This window comes from Schistocerca americana, chromosome 5 (assembly GCF_021461395.2).
Source record: "Schistocerca americana isolate TAMUIC-IGC-003095 chromosome 5, iqSchAmer2.1, whole genome shotgun sequence".
NCBI classification, from domain to species: domain Eukaryota; kingdom Metazoa; phylum Arthropoda; class Insecta; order Orthoptera; family Acrididae; genus Schistocerca; species Schistocerca americana.
Genome location: NC_060123.1, coordinates 588,125,089 through 588,144,955, shown reverse-complemented (window position 1 = coordinate 588,144,955; position 19,867 = coordinate 588,125,089). Strand labels below are relative to the sequence as shown.

Sequence of the window (19,867 nt, the reverse complement as noted above, 5' to 3'; positions counted from 1 at the left end):
TAACACCTTTTTATTGGTCTTTTTCACTGACGCACATGTACATTACCATGAGGGGTGAGGTACACGTACACACGTGGTTTCCGTTTTCAATTACGGAGTGGAATAGAGTGTGTCCCGACATGTCAGGCCAATAGATGTTCAATGTGGTGGCCATCATTTGCTGCACACAATTGCAATCTCTGGCGTAATGAATGTCGTACACGCCGCAGTACATCTGGTGTAATGTCGCCGCAGGCTGCCACAATACGGTGTCTCATATCCTCTGGGGTTGTAGGCACATCACGGCACACATTCTCCTTTAACGTACCCCACAGAAAGAAGTCCAGAGGTGTAAGATCAGGAGAACGGGCTGGCCAATTTATGCGTCCTCCACGTCCTATGAAACGCCCGTCGAACGTGTACCTCACCCCTCATGGTAATGTACATGTGCGTCAGTGAAAAAGACCAATAAAAAGGCGTTAGCATGTGGACGTAATGTGCTGTTCCAGTCTCTTCTGTACCTAAGGTCCATCACCGTTCCCTTTGGATCCCTACGTAATTTGGTGCTCTCCGATACACACGATCGAACAGCGGAGGAGTGGTACTCAAGCGTCAACTATACGTTACAATATCTCCGGATGAAATTAACATTTTACAATGCAACAAACGGCACTGATTACGTATTTGCTTATATGTTCAGATGTGATTGCAAAACTAACGGGGTTCCATTTAAAAAAACGTAGGTTTGTGTTAAAAAACATACTTCCGTGCATTTTTTTATGGTTTGTATTAATCAATTATACTAGCCCCTCTCCTGACGTTCGGTCTGTGGAATCGATTCGTTAGTTTTTGATGTGGTTTACGAAATATATCCAGCGGTAACGTTAGGTGACTCACCCTGTATATAACGATCTAGTAGAAGCGTGGGATGCTTTTAAGACTATTCGCAGATGATGCAGTTGTCTACACCAAACTAGCAACGCCATAAGATAGTAAGAATTTGCAGAATGACTTGCAGAGAATTGATGAATGGTGTAGACTCTGGCAGCTGACCCGAACGTAAATAAATGTAACATATTGCGCATACATAGGAATCCACTACTGTACAGCTACACTGCTGATGACTAACAGCTAGAGACAGCGTCTGCCGTAAATTATCTAGGAATAACTATCCAGAGAGACCTTAAGTAGAACGACCACATAAAACAGATAATGGGAAAAGCAGACAACAGACTCAGATCCATCGGAAGAATCTTAAGAAAACGTAACTCATCCACGAAAGAAGTGGCTTATAATTCGCTTGTTCGCCAGATTCTTGAGTATTGCTCATCTATCTAGGATCCCTATCAGGTACGACTCATAGAGGAGATAGAGAAGATCCAACGAAGAGCGGCACGTTTCATCACGGGATCGTTTAGCTGGCGAGAGAGTGTTACGGAGATGCTAAACAAACTCCACTGGCAAATGTTACAAGAGAGGCGTTGTGCATCACGGAACGATTTACTACTGAAATTTCGGGACAGCACATTTCAGGGGGAGCCGGACAACATATACTTTCCGCCACATACATCTCGCTTATTGATCACGAGGAGAAAATTCGAGAAATTAGAGCCAATACAGAGGCGTACCGACAAGCATTCTTCCCATGCACTGTTCGCGAGTGGAACAGTCTTGGAGTAATCAGATAGTGGTACTGAAAATACCCTCCACCACACACCATTAGGTGGCTTGCAGAGTATAATGTAGATGTAGATGAAGAATGTCATTAGTGCTCATACACTCACAGCAATTTAAGCTGTACTCTTTGGTTCCTGCCTAAACACGCCCAAGGAAAGTGCGATACACTCGGAAAAAAGTAAAATATTTCAAATTTTTGTGAAAGTAAGAAGAGAAATAACCATTGCTGGTCTCAGAACTCGTCACAAACGAGAAGATAATACAAGTCACGTAACTGTTTCCCTTAACACGGCTACAGTGAAAAGTGCAGACTTGTAACATATTTATTGTTAACGTGAGGATCTCCCGATTACTTTTACTGTTGATGCATCGTTACCTGATATTTACTTGTAAGGAATCCTACGCAGGGTTACATGTTTGTGATAAATCGTCACTGAGCCAAAAGTTACTTTGGTAAGGAGACGAACATAAACCTGCGCACGGATAAAACATAGCGCTTTTCGACTGGCCTTCCAGTTCTGACTTTTCACTGCTTGCTTGTTTAGAGCTCAGACGGCTTGGTGGGGATATTGCTGGACCTTGTGTTGTTTCCGTTCTGGCATACGAGAGCCTCTGTAGAGCACGCGCACCGCTTCTCTTCACCAGTCAATAGTCAGTTGATGCTGATTTTTAGTAACTCGCGTGTATGCATTGCCCGGTTAACATGTTTAGGTATGGATAAGTTTTGATTAAAATGAAAAATGTTGAAGATGACTCAGTGACAGAAACAAATAGCAGGAACGAAAGTGAGAACGAACAGACTCCAAACGTAAATCTCACGAAAGCAGTGTAACCTATTGGAACATTATGTGAGTATCAAGAGAACTACTGAAACTTTGGATTTACGCTCAATGGACCTGAAAACTGTCCGTTGCCAGACTGTGTCGTTGGGTAGAAAAAATAAGCAATGGAATACTTTCCTTCGAGGAGATGATGTGCAGACATATAAGGAATAACTGTCTTTGCATTGCTGTAAGCACTGAAGAAAAGACGTTTTGGTACAAAAAGACAACGTAACATGCAGTATACGAACCACGCTGCTTTCTGAGTTCCAAGCACAAAGTTCTGAATGTAGAGCACACAGGAATAAATTGGCCACACAGTTCCCACTAAGAACAGGTCGTCCGAAAAGCTCCGTATTCGCTCCACTTACGTACTTCGCGCGTCATGTAGTACATAAGATGATGTTCGCAGCAATATGCAAAAGAAGCCTATTTCGTGTCATGGACGTTAGGAGAAAGGCATTCAAAAGGACAGAGCGAGTCTAAAATTGCTTCTGTTTTCTAGGTAATTATGAAGGCATGAAATTTAACGAGAACTAAACTTCATAGGAAACAAACAAGACTTTCTATACCCCAAAAGGGTTTAGAGTTATCCACTCAATACTTATTATAGGTGCAGTATTTGATGCTTAAAATGTATACATGATTTGTGTAGAACATCCTTTTATATTATTAAAATGATTGCGAACTCTTTTTTTAATTTAACAATCTGAAATTTTATCCTCGTATACTTACATCCTGGATGTGTCTAACAAAATGACCAGTAAGTTAAGAAATAAGTCTAGAAAATGATCGGAAAAGATACAGGATGATTAAAAAAGAAATAACAGATTTCAGTTATTTATTACAGAAACTCAGGAAGATATAAACATACTGGGCATGTCACTCTTCGGACCTGAAATTACTGTAGGACAACGCTGGAACTGCCGCTTCGCCACTAGAAATTACAAGAGTTCCCTTGAAAAGGCTGGCAACCAAACAAGCCTGAAGTTATGCACTGACTTCTAAAGCCACCGTATTCGCTTGGTGCATAAGTTCCGTTATGTTTTAATTTTGCATGTTGGTATTCCGGTTGCTAAGGGCATATTTACCGATAGTCATTTTTTATTTGTAGTTCACTGTGGTATTGTCATTTTGTCATTGGGAGGGAGGGAGTGAGCTGTGGACGTTAGGAAATGGAGTGCCAAGTGGAGAAATCTGGACGTTTCGGACATACTCTTCCGTTTGAGGTCAATAGACGAGTGAATGCAGCGGAGGCAGCCAGAAACGTTTGCGTTGTGTATGGGGATAATGCCATTGGACAGAGCACGGCAAGAAAATGCTTTTCTCGTTTGAAAGAAGATCGTTTTGACGTTAGTGACTCTCCACGTTCAGGAAGACATTCGGGGTTTAATGAAGATCGTTTAAACGCAGTAATCCAGAATTATCCATGTTAGTGTACTCCAGAACTGGCACCTGGTGGTGAACTGTGATAATTCCACCATGGTGCGACATTTGTATGCAATGAGGAAGGTTCAAAAATCGGAGGTATGAGCACCGCATCCTCTAAACCAAAATTACAAAAATCAGCAGGTAGCCACGTGCACAGCTCTGCTTGCTCATCATTAACTGGTTCGTGAATAACACCGACCATTCCTATCCTGTATCGTTACTGGTGACAGAATTGGTGTCTTTATGCTAACACAAGGAAAAGAAAGGAATGATTGAGCCCAGATAAGGCAGCAACTCGCCGTATAAAGACTGAACGCTTTCATAAAAGATAATGTTATGCATCTGAGGAACGACGTTGTGAAGTACTATGAATCGCTTTCCTGAGGTGTAACCATCGCTGCTGAAAGTTGGGAAGTTGTGGTACTTCCTATGGGACCAAACTGCTGAGGTCATCGGTCCCTAGGCTTACACACAACTTAATCTAACTTAAACTAACTTTCGCTAAGGACAACATACATCCCATGCTAGCGAGAGGAGTCACAACAGTCGCAGTCGACGATCAACGACCAGAAGACTGCGTGAAGCAGTGGTACTTAACGATAGATAGATAGATATTCAGCGATCACAGGCCCTGCAGACCACGCGCTGCTTCCACAAACTGCCTGTTTTGTGTCCGGTTCCTCCAGGTGTCTTCAATTCCCAGGGCTGCTAGGTCCTTCGCCAGGTCTAGCATTCTGCTAGACTGACAATAAACGCTATACAGGAGTTGGGTTGGGAAGCTATTCCACACCTGCCTTATTCACGTGATCGCACGACCTCAGACTTCCACCTTTTCCACTATCTATCGAACAAACTTCAAGGAACTTCTTTTCCCGATGAAAATGCGGTCCGAACACGGCTGGACGAGTTCTTCACGTCAAAACCACGTGATTTCTACAGTCGCGGAATGGAAAAGTTACCCCAGTGTTAGCAGACCGTTGTAAATGGTGAAGGAAAATAATAAGGAGAATAATATTATTGATGACTAAAGTCTTTCTTATGCGTATCTGTTGTGTTTCTTAAACCGCATATTATCCAGTCAGGCTCGGTTATGGACGAATGCAAGAATGACTGCCTTAAACTTGGGTTCACTATCACCAGAGACAAACATTTGCAAACATGCCAGAATGAGATTTTCACTCATTCTGGAAACATCCACCAGACTGTGGCTAAGCTATGTCTCCGCAATATCCTTTCTTTCAGGAGTGCTAGTTCTGCAAGGTACGCAGAAGAGCTTCTGTAAAGTTTGGAAGGTAGGAGACGAGGTACTGGAAGAAATACAGCTGTGAGGACGGGGCGTGAGTCGTGCTAGGGTAGCTCAGTTGGTAGGCAAAAGGCAAAGGCAAAGGTCCCGAGTTCGAGTCTAGGTCCGGCACACAGTTTTAATCTGCCAGGAAGTTTCATTTGCAAACATGCGTTAGAATTCTGTAAGGAATAAAAAACCTAGACATTTTAATGGTCGAGTGGAAAGGGCAAAGAGGAGGGAGGAATACACTGCCCTTTTGGATATCTATGCTCTATGTTACATGCTTTATGTAGCTTAATGTTAAGTTATCAGTCCACTGCCTTCTTATCCAGGAGATAACGCGTGTGCACTACTTAGCAAAGACGACCTTCGCAGAAACTGCACTCATCCCGCATACATTCCCAAGGTAATTCCATCGTGAAAGGGCTGTTAATCTTCGCTCACAGGTCGTCTTCACGTTGACAAAATCAGTACCTTAACAACAGAGAGAGAGAGAGAGATGGATGGATCGAGAAAGGGGGGCAGAAAACAGAAGCGTTCGCAGGCAGCAGCAGACTTACCGGTTCTCTGGCGCTCACTAACTGTTTATGACTGATGCTTACGTCTGTATATAAGAGGGAGCGCTCTTTATATCGCAGTGACTAAGGGAAACCTTATCAGGCGATGAGTCTGCTTATGATAGACAATATTTATCTCGTGGGAATTCCACAGAACACGTAACGGTCACAAGACATCTCACATGTCAGTTACTTGTAACCTGCAGTGTTACTAATGGAAATAAGCTTTCCGCATTATACACTCCTGGAAATGGAAAAAAGAACACATTGACACCGGTGTGTCAGACCCACCATACTTGCTCCGGACACTGCGAGAGGGCTGTACAAGCAATGATCACACGCACGGCACAGCGGACACACCAGGAACCGCGGTGTTGGCCGTCGAATGGCGCTAGCTGCGCAGCATTTGTGCACCGCCGCCGTCAGTGTCAGCCAGTTTGCCGTGGCATACGGAGCTCCATCGCAGTCTTTAACACTGGTAGCATGCCGCGACAGTGTGGACGTGAACCGTATGTGCAGTTGACGGACTTTGAGCGAGGGCGTATAGTGGGCATGCGGGCGGCCGGGTGGACGTACCGCCGAATTGCTCAACACGTGGGGCGTGAGGTCTCCACAGTACATCGATGTTGTCGCCAGTGGTCGGCGGAAGGTGCACGTGCCCGGCGACCTGGGACCGGACCGCAGCGACGCACGGATGCACGCCAAGACTGTAGGATCCTACGCAGTGCCGTAGGGGACCGCACCGCCACTTCCCAGCAAATTAGGGACACTGTTGCTCCTGGGGTATCGGCGAGGACCATTCGCAACCGTCTCCATGAAGCTGGGCTACGGTCCCGCACACCGTTAGGCCGTCTTCCGCTCACGCCCCAACATCGTGCAGCCCGCCTCCAGTGGTGTCGCGACAGGCGTGAATGGAGGGACGAATGGAGACGTGTCGTCTTCAGCGATGAGAGTCGCTTCTGCCTTGGTGCCAATGATGGTCGTATGCGTGTTTGGCACCGTGCAGGTGAGCGCCACAATCAGGACTGCATACGACCGAGGCACACAGGGCCAACACCCGGCATCATGGTGTGGGGTCGATCTCCTACACTGGCCGTACATCACTGGTGATCGTCGAGAGGACACTGAACAGTGCACGGTACATCCAAACCGTCATCGAACCCATCGTTCTACCATTCCTAGACCGGCAAGGGAACTTGCTGTTCCAACAGGACAATGCACGTCCGCATGTATCCCGTGCCACCCAACGTGCTCTAGAAGGTGTAAGTCAACTACCCTGGCCAGCAAGATCTCCGGATCTGTCCCCCATTGAGCATGTTTGGGACTGGATGAAGCGTCGTCTCACGCGGTCTGCACGTCCAGCACGAACGCTGGTCCAACTGAGGCGCCAGGTGGAAATGGCATGGCAAGCCGTTCCACAGGACTACATCCAGCATCTCTACGATCGTCTCCATGGGAGAATAGCAGCCTGCATTGCTGCGAAAGGTGGATATACACTGTACTAGTGCCGACATTGTGCATGCTCTGTTGCCTGTGTCTATGTGCCTGTGGTTCTGTCAGTGTGATCATGTGATGTATCTGACCCCAGGAATGTCTCAATAAAGTTTCCCCTTCCTGGGACAATGAATTCACGGTGTTCTTATTTCAATTTCCAGGAATGTATAATAAATAATTGGATACTAACTGAACTTTGTAATGAAGGTTCGTTTCCGATCAGGCGCAATATTAGAATGTTGCTGTGGAAGGGGCGTAGAAAGACACAGAAAGGTTATTGATGCCAGTATTCCCTCTATTGTATGAGGTACCTTACCTCCATAAACGAAGGAAATGAAACGCTTCGTATTTTTTTACTGCTTGGCTACATTCAAATCGTGAGCAATCATACAGTGTAGAAAAACTAGCCGATAAAGCTATTAGAGCACATCAGACAGAACAGGGATTTTAAAAGCAACAGATACTGTCAAGTAGAATGATAAGTCAAATGCAACATAAATGAATCTTAGTAAATGTCGAAGAGTAGAAACATATTTTACATTTCATAATTATGCAAACAGGTATATTTTGAGTACATTTATTAGTCATTCATTGTTTCAACAATAATTAGTCAGTGGTTCCCTCTCAGTATTCAACTTCAGCGCCCAAGTTCGGTGGGCAACCAACTTTGCCGCTCTCGCAGCTAACGCCTCATGATCCGACAGCGTGCGCACGCCGCCAGCAGTCCTGGAAACTTCCTCGCTGCTCTGTCACGGCCGACTGACCACCCCACACACCACCACCACCCGGAAATATTAGTGGGCACACCAAAGATAGTACGACAGTACCAGTATCGATAAGCGTTGCTGCTGCCACTCAAGGAGGCAAGCCAGAAACTTCGTTACGCCAGTAAGGAAGAAACAAGACTAAATGTGACAAAATGCCAAAGAACGAACGGCATGAATGTGAGCCACGAACGGCTCAGTATTCATTAATGAACGTGAGTAGTGGAGTAATGTACTTGTATGTCATGGGCCACTTTGATTAATGGTTTTTTAATGTCAATGAGGTACCTCACCCAAGGTCAAGGTCAAGGTCAACTTCCCTCACACCCCCATTTCCACCGCTCTTTCCCCACCACCACCCCTTCTCCCCACTAACTTCACCCACCACCTGTCCCATAACCTCTCCTCCCTGCCCCCTTTTCAAGCAACTGATTAAGCTCAGTTTTGTCCTGCTCTCATTGATGTGAGGTCAGAAGCATTATTATGCTGGTCATTACCCAATTACAGGCTAATAATTGTCAATGATTACCTTATTACTATCATTCATTCCCAGTTACAGTGTAATAAGTACCAATGCTTCATTGTCATTACCATTCTACAACGATTAAAAATTAGGTGTGCACTGTCATGTTATAACGATTCTGAAATGCCCTTCCACGATGGTTGAGTATACATATCACAGTCACCATTCATTCAGTATTTAAATAAATATTGTCGAAAATAGACAATTTGTGGTATACCTACTGAGTAAATGCAACAGACATGGTTTTACTACCCCAAAATGATTTCTACTTCGAAATAAAAACGACTCATAATAACTGGCAAAATCACTAAGAGGTTAAGAAAACGCGACCCTCAGAAACTGAGTCACATTTCACATAAATAATAACACAGAAAACACTCCTGTTCACTATGTTACAAGTAGTTTGAAATCATAAACACTTTGTTACGTCTGGTTTGAAATTAAAAATGCGTCGTATTTCGTATCACAATAACTGGCAAAATCACTGACAGGTTAAAAAAACGCGTCCCTCCAAAACCGCGTCATATTTCGTGTAAACAGTAACAGATGGCTCTAAGCACTATGGGACTTAACATCTGAGGTCATCAGTCCCCTAGAACTTAGAACTACTTAAACCTAACCTAAGGACATCACACACATCCATGCCCGAGGCAGGATTCGACCCTGCGATCGTATCAGCAGCGCGGTTCCGGACTGAAAGGCCTGGAACCGCTCTTCCACAGCGGTCGGCTAAACAGTAACACAGAAAACACCCCTGTTCATTATGTTACCAGCAGAACCCGCCTCGGACATACACTGCTGGGAAAAACACGCATCATGATAACAGTCTCTTATGAAAATTTCGTGGTAAAATACGTCTGACAGGTCTCCTGCAACACTGGACTTGGCAGAGCATATCCGTGCCTCTTTCACAACTATTGAAGTTATGGCATGCACTGTCCATTCTAAGTAGACTGCATCTAATAATAATACAGCAAACAAGATGACGTATCAAGATGGTAGGATGGCAGAAGGCGACAGGCGGTGGCGGAAAAAATGACAAGAGAATGACAGAAAAAACTGTCAGTGAAATGACTGAAATGCGAAATCGCACTGTTACATGGCACTCAGTTTGCTTATCAGGCACAGAGCAGGGAATTTACGTACTGAATCATACACACAGCTGACATTTTCCAATCATCTCCCATCTGCAAATGCCTGAGAACTGTATTTCAGTGAGTGAGATAGTTGACACAGAAAAAATAGGCAATATCAAATGGGGTAAGCACGTTGGCTGCAGATTTTGCAAACATTTTCAAAGCGAGAATTGTAGTGACATTGTGAATGCTTTCAATATTAATTCTGTAAAGATATCTACAATATTTTTTTTTTTTTATTCTCGAGTCAGAAACATACAAATTTACAGTACCCATACACATCAATATATATATATATATATATATATATATAAATATATATATATATATATATATATATTCAAATTGTATTTATATTATATGTTCCCAGTACTTTGCAACCTCCAAGACGTTTGGAGTGGCTTGCAGGAGATCAATCAATCAATCTTCGTGCAGGATGTAGGGCACAAAAGGCACTGGATCATGTGGTTTGTGAAACTTCCTGGCAGATTAAAACTGTGTGCCCGACCGAGACTCGAACTCGAGACCTTTGCCTTTCGCGGGCAAGTGCTCTACCAACTGAGCTACCGAAGCACGACTCACGCCCGGTACTCACAGCTTTACTTCTGCCAGTATCTCGTCTCCTACCTTCCAAAACTTTACAGAAGAAGAACTTTCGCAAGAGAGCTTCTGTAAAGTTTGGAAGGTAGGAGACGAGATACTGGCAGAAGTAAAGCTGTGAGTACCGGGCCTGAGTCGTGCTTCGGAAGCTCAGTTGGTAGAGCACTTGCCCGCGAAAGGCAAAGGTCCCGAGTTCGAGTCTCGGTCGGGCACACAGTTTTAATCTGCCAGGAAGTTTCATATCAGCGCACACTCCGCTGCAGAGTGAAAATCTCATTCTGGAAACTTCCCCCAGGCTGTGGCTAAGCCATGTCTCCGCAATATCCTTTCTTTCAGGAGTGCTAGTTCTGCAGGTTCGCAGGAGAGCTTCTGTAAAGTTTGGAAGGTAGGAGACGAGATACTGGCAGAAGTAAAGCTGTGAGTACCGGGCCTGAGTCGTGCTTCGGAAGCTCAGTTGGTAGAGCACTTGCCCGCGAAAGGCAAAGGTCCCGAGTTCGAGTCTCGGTCGGGCACACAGTTTTAATCTGCCAGGAAGTTTCATATCAGCGCACACTCCGCTGCAGAGTGAAAATCTCATTCTGGAAACATCCCCCAGGTTGAGGCTAAGCCATGTCTCCGCAATATCCTTTCTTTCAGGAGTGCTAGTTCTGCAGGTTCGCAGGAGAGCTTCTGTAAAGTTTGGAAGGTAGGAGACGAGATACTGGCAGAAGTAAAGCTGTGAGTACCGGTCGTGAGTCGTGCTTCGGTAGCTCAGTTGGTAGAGCACTTGCCCGCGAAAGGCAAAGGTCCCGAGTTCGAGTCTCGGTCGGGCACACAGTTTTAATCTGCCAGGAAGTTTCATATCAGCGCACACTCCGCTGCAGAGTGAAAATCTCATTATGTGGTTTGTTCTTGTCCACAAACTGTTATGAAGCCCCATCTCTTCAGGTTGTTTCTGGATCGTCGAACTCCTTATCGTAATCTGTTTAAAGATTTCCACACCAGCCAGCTCTCGTTGTGTTCAGGTGGTAGTTCTTCGGCTTCTGGCGTCTGCAGGTGAGACGTCGACTTCTTCCATAACTCCAACCTTGCCTTCTCTGGCGGAATGGTGAGCTTCTCGGATGTTCTCAGGAAACTCTTTCGCAATCTCAGCCGTTGTGGATTATGTCCGTGCAGTGGATGGGCACTGTTCTGTTCCACTTTCAGTCTCTCCTTGTTGGCAGCCACTGTTCTGCGTACCCGTGGTGGCGCTATTCCAGCCAGGCAGTAGAGCCTATCAGTTTTGGTAGGTCTTAAGCAACCTGTGATCAACCTGCAGGTTTCGCTGAGAGCAATGACTACTTGTCTGGCATGAGATCACCTGTACCAGACTGGAGAAGCATGATACTGTCCATCATCGGTTACTCCATGCAAAATTATACAATACGATCAAGAAGGCCCACCTCGTTACACTTCTCAGCACTCTCCTCCAAAACCGCAGGTTCTTTGTTGAATTTCAAGGACAACGCAGTCGCTGGAGAGCGCAGAAAAATGGTCTACCTCAGGGAGGCGTCTTGTCTTCACTTCTCTTCAACATTTATACCAACGACCACCCATTGACCCCAGGCACAAGGAGATTCTTATATGCAGATGACCTAGCCCTTGTTACGCAGAGCTCGTGCTTTGAAAGAGTGGAAAGAAACCTGACAACAGCACTTAGAACACTGTCAAGCTACTACAATCGGAACCAACTCAGACCAAACCATTCGAAGACACAGGTCTGTGCCTTTCATTTAGGGAACAGGGAAGCTAATCGTGAGCTACATATTGCATGGTCAGGCATCCAACTCCAGCATCATCACACACCTAAATACTTGGGAGTCACTCTCGATAGAACTCTGACATTCAAAACTCACTGCAAGAATACCAAAATGAAAATCTCCGCTCGAAACAACCTAATTCGAGAACTAGCGGGGACACAGTGGGAATCACATCCACAAACTATTCGCTGTTCTGCAATATTTAATTGTAAGTGTATGTTCAGATACCAATTACGTTCATGTGGGATGGATCCTCTTAGATTAAAACGTGAGTTATGGTACTAGCAATACAGCCATTTGTGCTGGACACAGTTCTGATCTACCTCAATTTTCCAACTGTGGAATGATAATATTTGAGAGAGACTAAGACTGGGCAATGTAGACCTTGACCCCAATTTATTTCTGTAATTCGAAGTGATAGCCTCATGCAATTTGCTTAGTCTCGACCGATTGCTTTCAACTCAGACGAGCACCAATTTAAGCTCCTAAAATATGACACAGCTGCACTGTGGAACTTAGACTATCAGCTAAAACTGTAGAAATATGACGGCCTCATGTGATGATGAGAGCAGTCATATCAGTAAACGCTGTAGATTGGCAGATATTTTTTAAAGATTGTATGTACTGTGTTTGGGATAGAATCAAGCAGTATTCTAAAACAAGCTTTCATCACGACCTGATCTAATAACCAATCACGAGCAGGCTTTCACTTCACTGCGTGTGTGTAATCTGTACCAACCATTGCCCATATGGTAGTGTAAATTATGAGGCCTACTTCAGGAAAGATGGATTAATGTACAATTCACATGAGGCTGACATCACTATGTAACGGCCTCAATAGTGACAGCTACTGGATTGTGAGATTGCACATAGTTTACATTTTAAAAGAAGTAAGCTGTTTCGCGAAGTGTATATGATGCTGCGTATTTCACCATAGAGAAGAAATATGGAAATCATCTGATAGTATAACAATAACATGAAGTTCATGTAGATGCTGAACATGATCACACACATACAGAATTTAATTTAATTATGGTTTAGGTGAGTAACCCTGTAGCAGCTCAGTGACAGGCATTTAAAAATAATATGTAGGCTGCATGTGTCTACAACCTGGCTTGTGAAGGTCAAAACTATTTCTCATTTCCACTCAACATGTCCGCAATGATTGTAGCATGTGTTTCCACTAGTAGTGTTCATACAATTCCTAAATCTGAATGGGGGCTATGTGCATGTACCAGTCTGGTAAAAGCATCTCACATCTTCTCCTCAAGTCTTCAGAATCCATCTTAGGAAGAGACCATAGTGTCTAGCTCACGTGAAAGGACACAGAAAAGACTGCGAAAAACAAAATGACCCAGAGACTGTGGTAAGCATGCAAGCATTCATTTGCGACAGCCATGGACGCAAGTAAAGAGCTGGAAGGCATGAGAAAACAGATGTAAGGGCTCACTAAAGCATGTAGAAATTTTATTAATCGTAAAAAGAGAATCATACTGACAAAAATTAAGCTATCTCTTAGATGTAGTCAAATGTGTGATGAAATCTAGAGAAGACTACAAACATTCGCAGTGTAAACAATATAACGTATTTGCGCGAAAATGATCACCGGCGCAAGTTCTCACCATCAGTTGTCTTAGTCACTGTTGCACAGACGTAGCTACAGCACCCTGGTCGCTTGAACGATGTGTGTGATCAGTCACTTCCACGCAACCATGTCTACAAACTCTGGACCACTTCGATTATTAGTAATTCAGTGACAAGCAAGTTAACCTAACGCTATTCATCCAAAAGGCAAACAGTTCAATCAGAGACAACAATCCACCGCAGAAAAGATAGCAGAATCACTCCCCACCACATCTGGGAATATCAGAATACTACACTGAAGCGCCAAAGAAACTGGTATAGGCATGTGTATTCAAATACAAAGATGTTGAAATTGGCAGAATACGGCGCTGCGGTCGGCAACGCCTATATAAGACGACAAGCGCCTGGCGCAGTTGTTAGATCGGTTACTGCTGCTACAAAATAGCAGCTTATCAAGATGATTCAAATGGCTCTGAGCACTATGGGACTTAACATCTGAGGTCATCAGTCCCCTAGAACTTAGAACTATTTAAACCTAACTAACTTAAGGACAGCACACACACCCATGCCCGAGGCAGGATTCGAACCTGCGACGGTAGCAGCAGCGCGGTTGCAGACTGAAGCGCCTAGAACCGCATGGCCACACCGGCCGGCAGCTTATCAAGATTTAAGTGAGTTTGGACGTGGTGTTACAGTCGGTGCACTAGCGATGGGACACAGCATCTCCGAGGTACCGATGAAGTTGTGATTTTCCCGTATGACCATTTCACGAGTGTACCGTGAATATCAGGAATTCGCAAAACATCAAATCTCCGACATCGCTGTACCCTGAAGAAGATCTTGCAAGAGCGGGACCAACGACAACTGAGGAGAATCGTTCAACGTGATAAAGTGCAACCCCTCCGCAAATTACTGCAGATTTCAAAGCTGGGCCATAAACAAGTGTCAGCGTGCGAACCATTCAACGTAACGTCATTGATATGGGCTTTCGGAGCCGGAGGCCCACTCGTGCACCCTTGACGACTACACGACACTAAGCTTTACGCCTAACTGGGTCCGTCAACACCGACATTGAACTGTTGATGACTGGAAACATGTTGCCTGGTCGGACGTGTATCCTTTCAAATTGTATCAAGCGGATGGATATGTAGGGGTATGGAGAGAACCTCATGAATCCATGGAGCAGGGGATTGCTCAACCTGGTGGACGCTCTGTAATGGTGTGGGGCGTGTCCAGGTGGAGTGATATGGGACCCCAGATACGTCTAGACACGACTCTGACAGGTGACACGTACGTAAGCATCCTGTCCGATCACCTGCATTCATTCATGTCCATTGTGCATTCCGACGGACTTGGGTAATTCCAGCAGGATAATGCGACACCCCAAACTTCCAGAATTGCTACAGAGTGGCTCCAGGAACACTCTTCTGAATTTAAACACTTCCGCTGCGTACCATACTCCAAAAAAAAAGAACATTATTGAGCGTATCTGGGATGCCTTGCAGCGTGCTGTTCAGAAGAGATCTTCACCCCCTCGTACTCCTAGGGATTTATGGACATCCCAGCAGGATTTATGGTGTAATTTCCCTCCAGCACTACATAGACATTAGTCGAGAGCATGCCACGTCGTGTAGCGGCACTTCTGAGTGCTCGCAGGGAACCGACACGATATTAAGCAGGTGTACCAGTTTCTTTGGCTCTTCAGTGTATATTGGGATGCCTTGTAACACCATTAGAGCAGAAATATCAGGAATATGGCAGAGCAGATAAGTTTTTAAAGCTTCCTCATCTAACAGTATGCCAAATGAGGGACCACTGATATAATGGATCTGCAGTTCATTGACAGGAAGCTAAAAATAACTTATAGGCAGCATTTTCTACCCTTCCAGATAATGGGCATTTCTAATTAGAGCTAGCATTCCTTGCAGAACCACATCCTGCTATAATACTATACTCTATACTCTATTCTATACTCTAATACTTTAAGGGATGGATTTATAAATACCATTGCCGGCCAGGGTGGCCTAGCGGTTCTAGGCGCTACAGTCTTAAACCGTGCGACCGCTACGGTCGCAGGTTCGAATCCTGCCACGGGCATGGATGTGTGTGATGTCCTTAGGTTAGTTAGGTTTAAGTAGTTTAAGTTCTAGGGGACTGATGACCTCAGAAGTTAAGTCCCATAGTGCTCAGAGCCATTTGAACCATAAATACCATTAGTGTTAACATATCAGGAAATCTGCGAGAGCAGATAACTTTTAAAAACAATTTTCATTTAGCAGTATGACCGGTGAGGGGCAACGGCGATAATATTTAGCAGTTCAGTGACTGGCGGCTAAAAATAACAGGCGGCATCTGCTGACCCTCCAGAAGGAGCAGAATTCGATTAGAGAAGGACTAAAGTCTCCATCTAGCGCCATATATGACATCACATACGCTTTCGCTTCTTGGAATTGGCAGTGGCGGCCCGTTCGCATGGCAATACCTGTGATGGATACTGGAGATAATTACAACAGTCGATGATAGAAGCTTCATCAGGCCTCGAGCCGTGTGACAGATGGCGACTGTGGTGGCGGAACCAGTGAAATCATTTTGGCGCGGAGAGACGGGGGGCTCCGTAGCTAAAAAATTGTCAGCTGCAAATGGAATCGTCGCCCGAGTCTACAGATAGCCAGCGACCAGCAGCATGTGAGGTGCTCTGGGCCACTGATTCGCGGCTGACTGCATGGTAACACAGCAAACGGTCACTGAATGTCAATTTCTCGATAAATACGTTTTTCCCCGAGTGTGTGTGTGTGTGTGTGTGTGTGTGTGTGTGTGTGTCGATGTGTTTTACTCGTAACACAATGAATTGAAGTGTTGTTTGTGTTACTACGCGAAATATGACGCATTTTGCGGGAGGGGGGGTTCCAAAAATGGCTCTGAGCACTATGGGACTTAACATCTGAGGTCATCAGTCCCTTAGAACTTAGAACTACTTAAACCTAACTAACCTAAGGACATCACACACATCCATGCCCGAGGCAGGATAGCGGTCGCGCGGTTCCAGACTGAAGCGCCTAGAACCGCTCGGCCACACCGGCCGGCGAGGGGGGAGGGGGTTGTATTTCTTAACCTCTTGAGTACAATTAGTGACTTTTGTTTACTTACATTCTCTACATCGTCTACTGCACAGCAGTGTGCGTGTCAGACGTGTTTTACTACGAAATTTTTGTAATAGACTGTTGTTACGGTGTGTATTTTCTCCCAGCACTGTGCGTGTGTGTGTGTGTGTGTGTCATGCGTGTTCTACTCATAACATACTGAACGGAATTGTTTTCTGTGTTATTATCCACGCTAAATATGATGTGGCTTTTTTGAGGACATGCTTTTTTAATCTTTCAGTGAGTTTGTCAATTATTATGATGCGAAATAAGACATGTTCTTGGTTTCAAATTACGAATCATTTTGAGGTAGTTAACCCATGTCCACTGCATTTACTCAGTCAGCGTATTACACATGGTCTACTTTTGACAACATTTATTTAAGTAGGGAGTAACTGGTGGCTATGATATGTCATGTATATTCAACCACTGTGGAAGAGCAGTTTAGAAACATTTTACTGCAGTCAACAATCCAGTGCTCCCCTCACTTTTTATAGTTATAGAATGGTACCGATGTTGAATTACTGGTAATTATTACACAGCTATTGGGAAGTAACCATAATAATTATGCAGTCATAGATAATTATTAGCCTGTAACAGGGTAACCACCAGCATGATAATGCTCCTGACTTCTTACCAGGGAGAGTGGGATAAAACTGAGCTCAGCCATTTGGTTTAAACGGGGGGCAGGGAGGAGAGCTTGTGGTGGAGAAGTGGTGGAGGTCACTGGGGATGAGGAATGGCTGTGGGGTAGAAGAGACGGTAGTCGAGGTGGGAGATAGGGTGACCTTGACCTTGAACTGAGGGGAGGGGTACTTTATTTGAATAAAAAAACCATTAGTCAAAGTTTCTTTCTTGATACGATAATTTAGCAACAGCTGTATGTACTGTAGAAATCGATTTCTTGAACTTCTTACATGCTTAGAAATACATGTCAGCCGTTGTCGCACTGTACATAATGGAACAACAAAGATTAATCAAAGTGGTCCAGAACATACATTGCTCTACTGCTAACCTGCAATACAGTAAACCTGCAATACAGTAATCCCTCCAAAAATATTCAGTATCAGCAGGAAGCCTTGCATTTCACGGAAGCACTAACACTGACTGTAAAACACATATGACAAACTGGAAAAATACTACTTCAACTTCAAATGGGTTCCAAGTAAAATGTCTTTCATAAATTAAAAGTTTATTCTGCACTTTTTTTTTGCAACCCACACTCTCTAACATATTCGCCAGTGTAAATTTTTACCTCTTGTTCGGATTTTTTAATCTCAGTGCGAATATTGTACATCTTAAACAATTTCAATCAATCTCAATTTAGAGGAGCTTCTCCACAACTAGCATTCGTTATGGCAGCTATGAAGAAGATTCACCACATTAAAACCACATTACGTAACCCTTCTTCAAATTTGGTCTCTGTTGTAGCTATAAAAGCTCACAATCCACGCACTCAAGCTTAAAGTCTTCTCTGTCAATATCTTGAGAAGTTTGGTGGAGGTTGCATTCCTCATAATCAACGCCCAGCATTATAGCAGGCCTTAAGGAAGACATACTTTTCGGCCAAATTCTGGAGCTGCTGGGAACTTCTTCGAGTTTCAACAGTTTCTCCACCTAATGGAGAAAACATTTTGCGTTTTAAATCGTCTTCACGGGACAAGCTGGCACCTCTGTTTTCGTCGCCAGAAATGTACCTCCTGCTAATTCCTCCTGGAGGTTCAATAGAAATGCCTAGCTCTTCACACAAGCTTTTAGCATAACTTACCGCTTTCTGTACGAATTCCAATCGCTTCTCTTAGAACACCATCTGTAAGGCACTTATTTTCTGAACACGCTGACCTAGGTGAAGTCCCCCCATTTACAGATAGTTTTCGGCATCATGCACTTCATGCAGCACCACTTGCCAGAGATCTAGAAAACTCATAGAAACAAATGATTGTATTCCGACTACCAAAGTTCCGGCGTCCATAGTGTGTTCAAGCTTTCGTCTATTTCTGTTAGCTTCTCTAGCGCTGTCAAAATTTCTTTGCGATCATTCCGTGACATGTTTACCGCATCACATCTTGAGCTTCATCGTGTGCCCGGAATCCTCTTCAAACTATGGCGTGGAAGCCAGTCAATCTATTGTAACAGCTCTTATTGATTGAAACTTCTAAAATGAACGTCTTCCAGACTAGAGACTTAGAGCAGCCATGAAAAACCCTTGTGGAATGTAGAGCACAAGAAGACATCCTGTTGTGTGTAGGGAACAGGTGCTAGATTTTTTTTTAAGTCCTGATTTTCGAGTGTGATAAATTTAAGAAAGACGTTTTATCTGGAACTCATTTGAAATAGGGACAAAGAATCACAGTTCTTTTTTATTTTCAGTTCGTCACACGCATTTTACTATCAGTATCAGATAAGTTAGTGCTTCTGTGAACTGCGAGACTTCCTGCTGATACTGAATACGTTTGGAGTGATTACTGCATTTCGGGTTCATTTGTGAAAACGTTCTAGGGTTTACAAAATAAGGTCTTACATCCTCGTGTAACGTGAGTTTTTTATAAGGCAGAACACAAGTATTTACGTGGAAATGAAAAGGTGTGATTACAATGCTGCATTCTCTTAGATATATGTTCAGATCCCCTTATTTCTTCGTTGCTCTACGAAAATACTTCGTACTTCTGAACATAATAAGTAGATCGAAGTCAGATCATGTAATGTTTATTCTCGGGTAAAAATTAGTTATAAAGGTAGAAACATATGCAGGGCATTTTGACTGAAGTCGTACCAGTTATAAGCTACATTTCGTTCAAAAAGGAGTGTGAAGCTTTCAGAAGTTAAATTCTATTTGCAAAATACAGGCTGGAAAAATGTACACAACACACTTGGTGTTAATGAAAAATGTAACGTATTTTGTAAGATAGAAGTTTTCAACCAGCTGATTACGTCACTCGAGAGTAGATTCGACAATAATTCTGCAAAAATGTTTTAAGTAGTTGGAAAAATTTACTCTTGGACATCCTACAGGCTAGATTAAATTCTAAAATTTTACAAAAATTATTTTGTTAGACAGAAACTGATAAACAATAGACATGTTTTACAACTTTCGAAGA

The 19,867-nt window shown here is 43.9% G+C and overlaps 1 protein-coding gene across 3 annotated transcripts in view; it reads right to left on the bottom strand.

Annotated features, from left to right (window-relative positions):
- Positions 1-19,867, bottom strand: part of LOC124615853 (cytochrome P450 6k1-like) — a 262,323-nt gene that overhangs the window by 59,442 nt on the left and 183,014 nt on the right. Inside the window, exon 1 of one of the 3 annotated variants that reach the window (XM_047144012.1) lies at positions 5,754-5,759. The exons of the other annotated variants lie outside the window; for them this stretch is intronic. The gene's annotated coding sequence lies outside the window, so the exon portion shown is untranslated. Of the gene's footprint in view, positions 1-5,753; positions 5,760-19,867 lie in introns of those variants that run through there. 3 annotated transcript variants of the gene reach the window in all.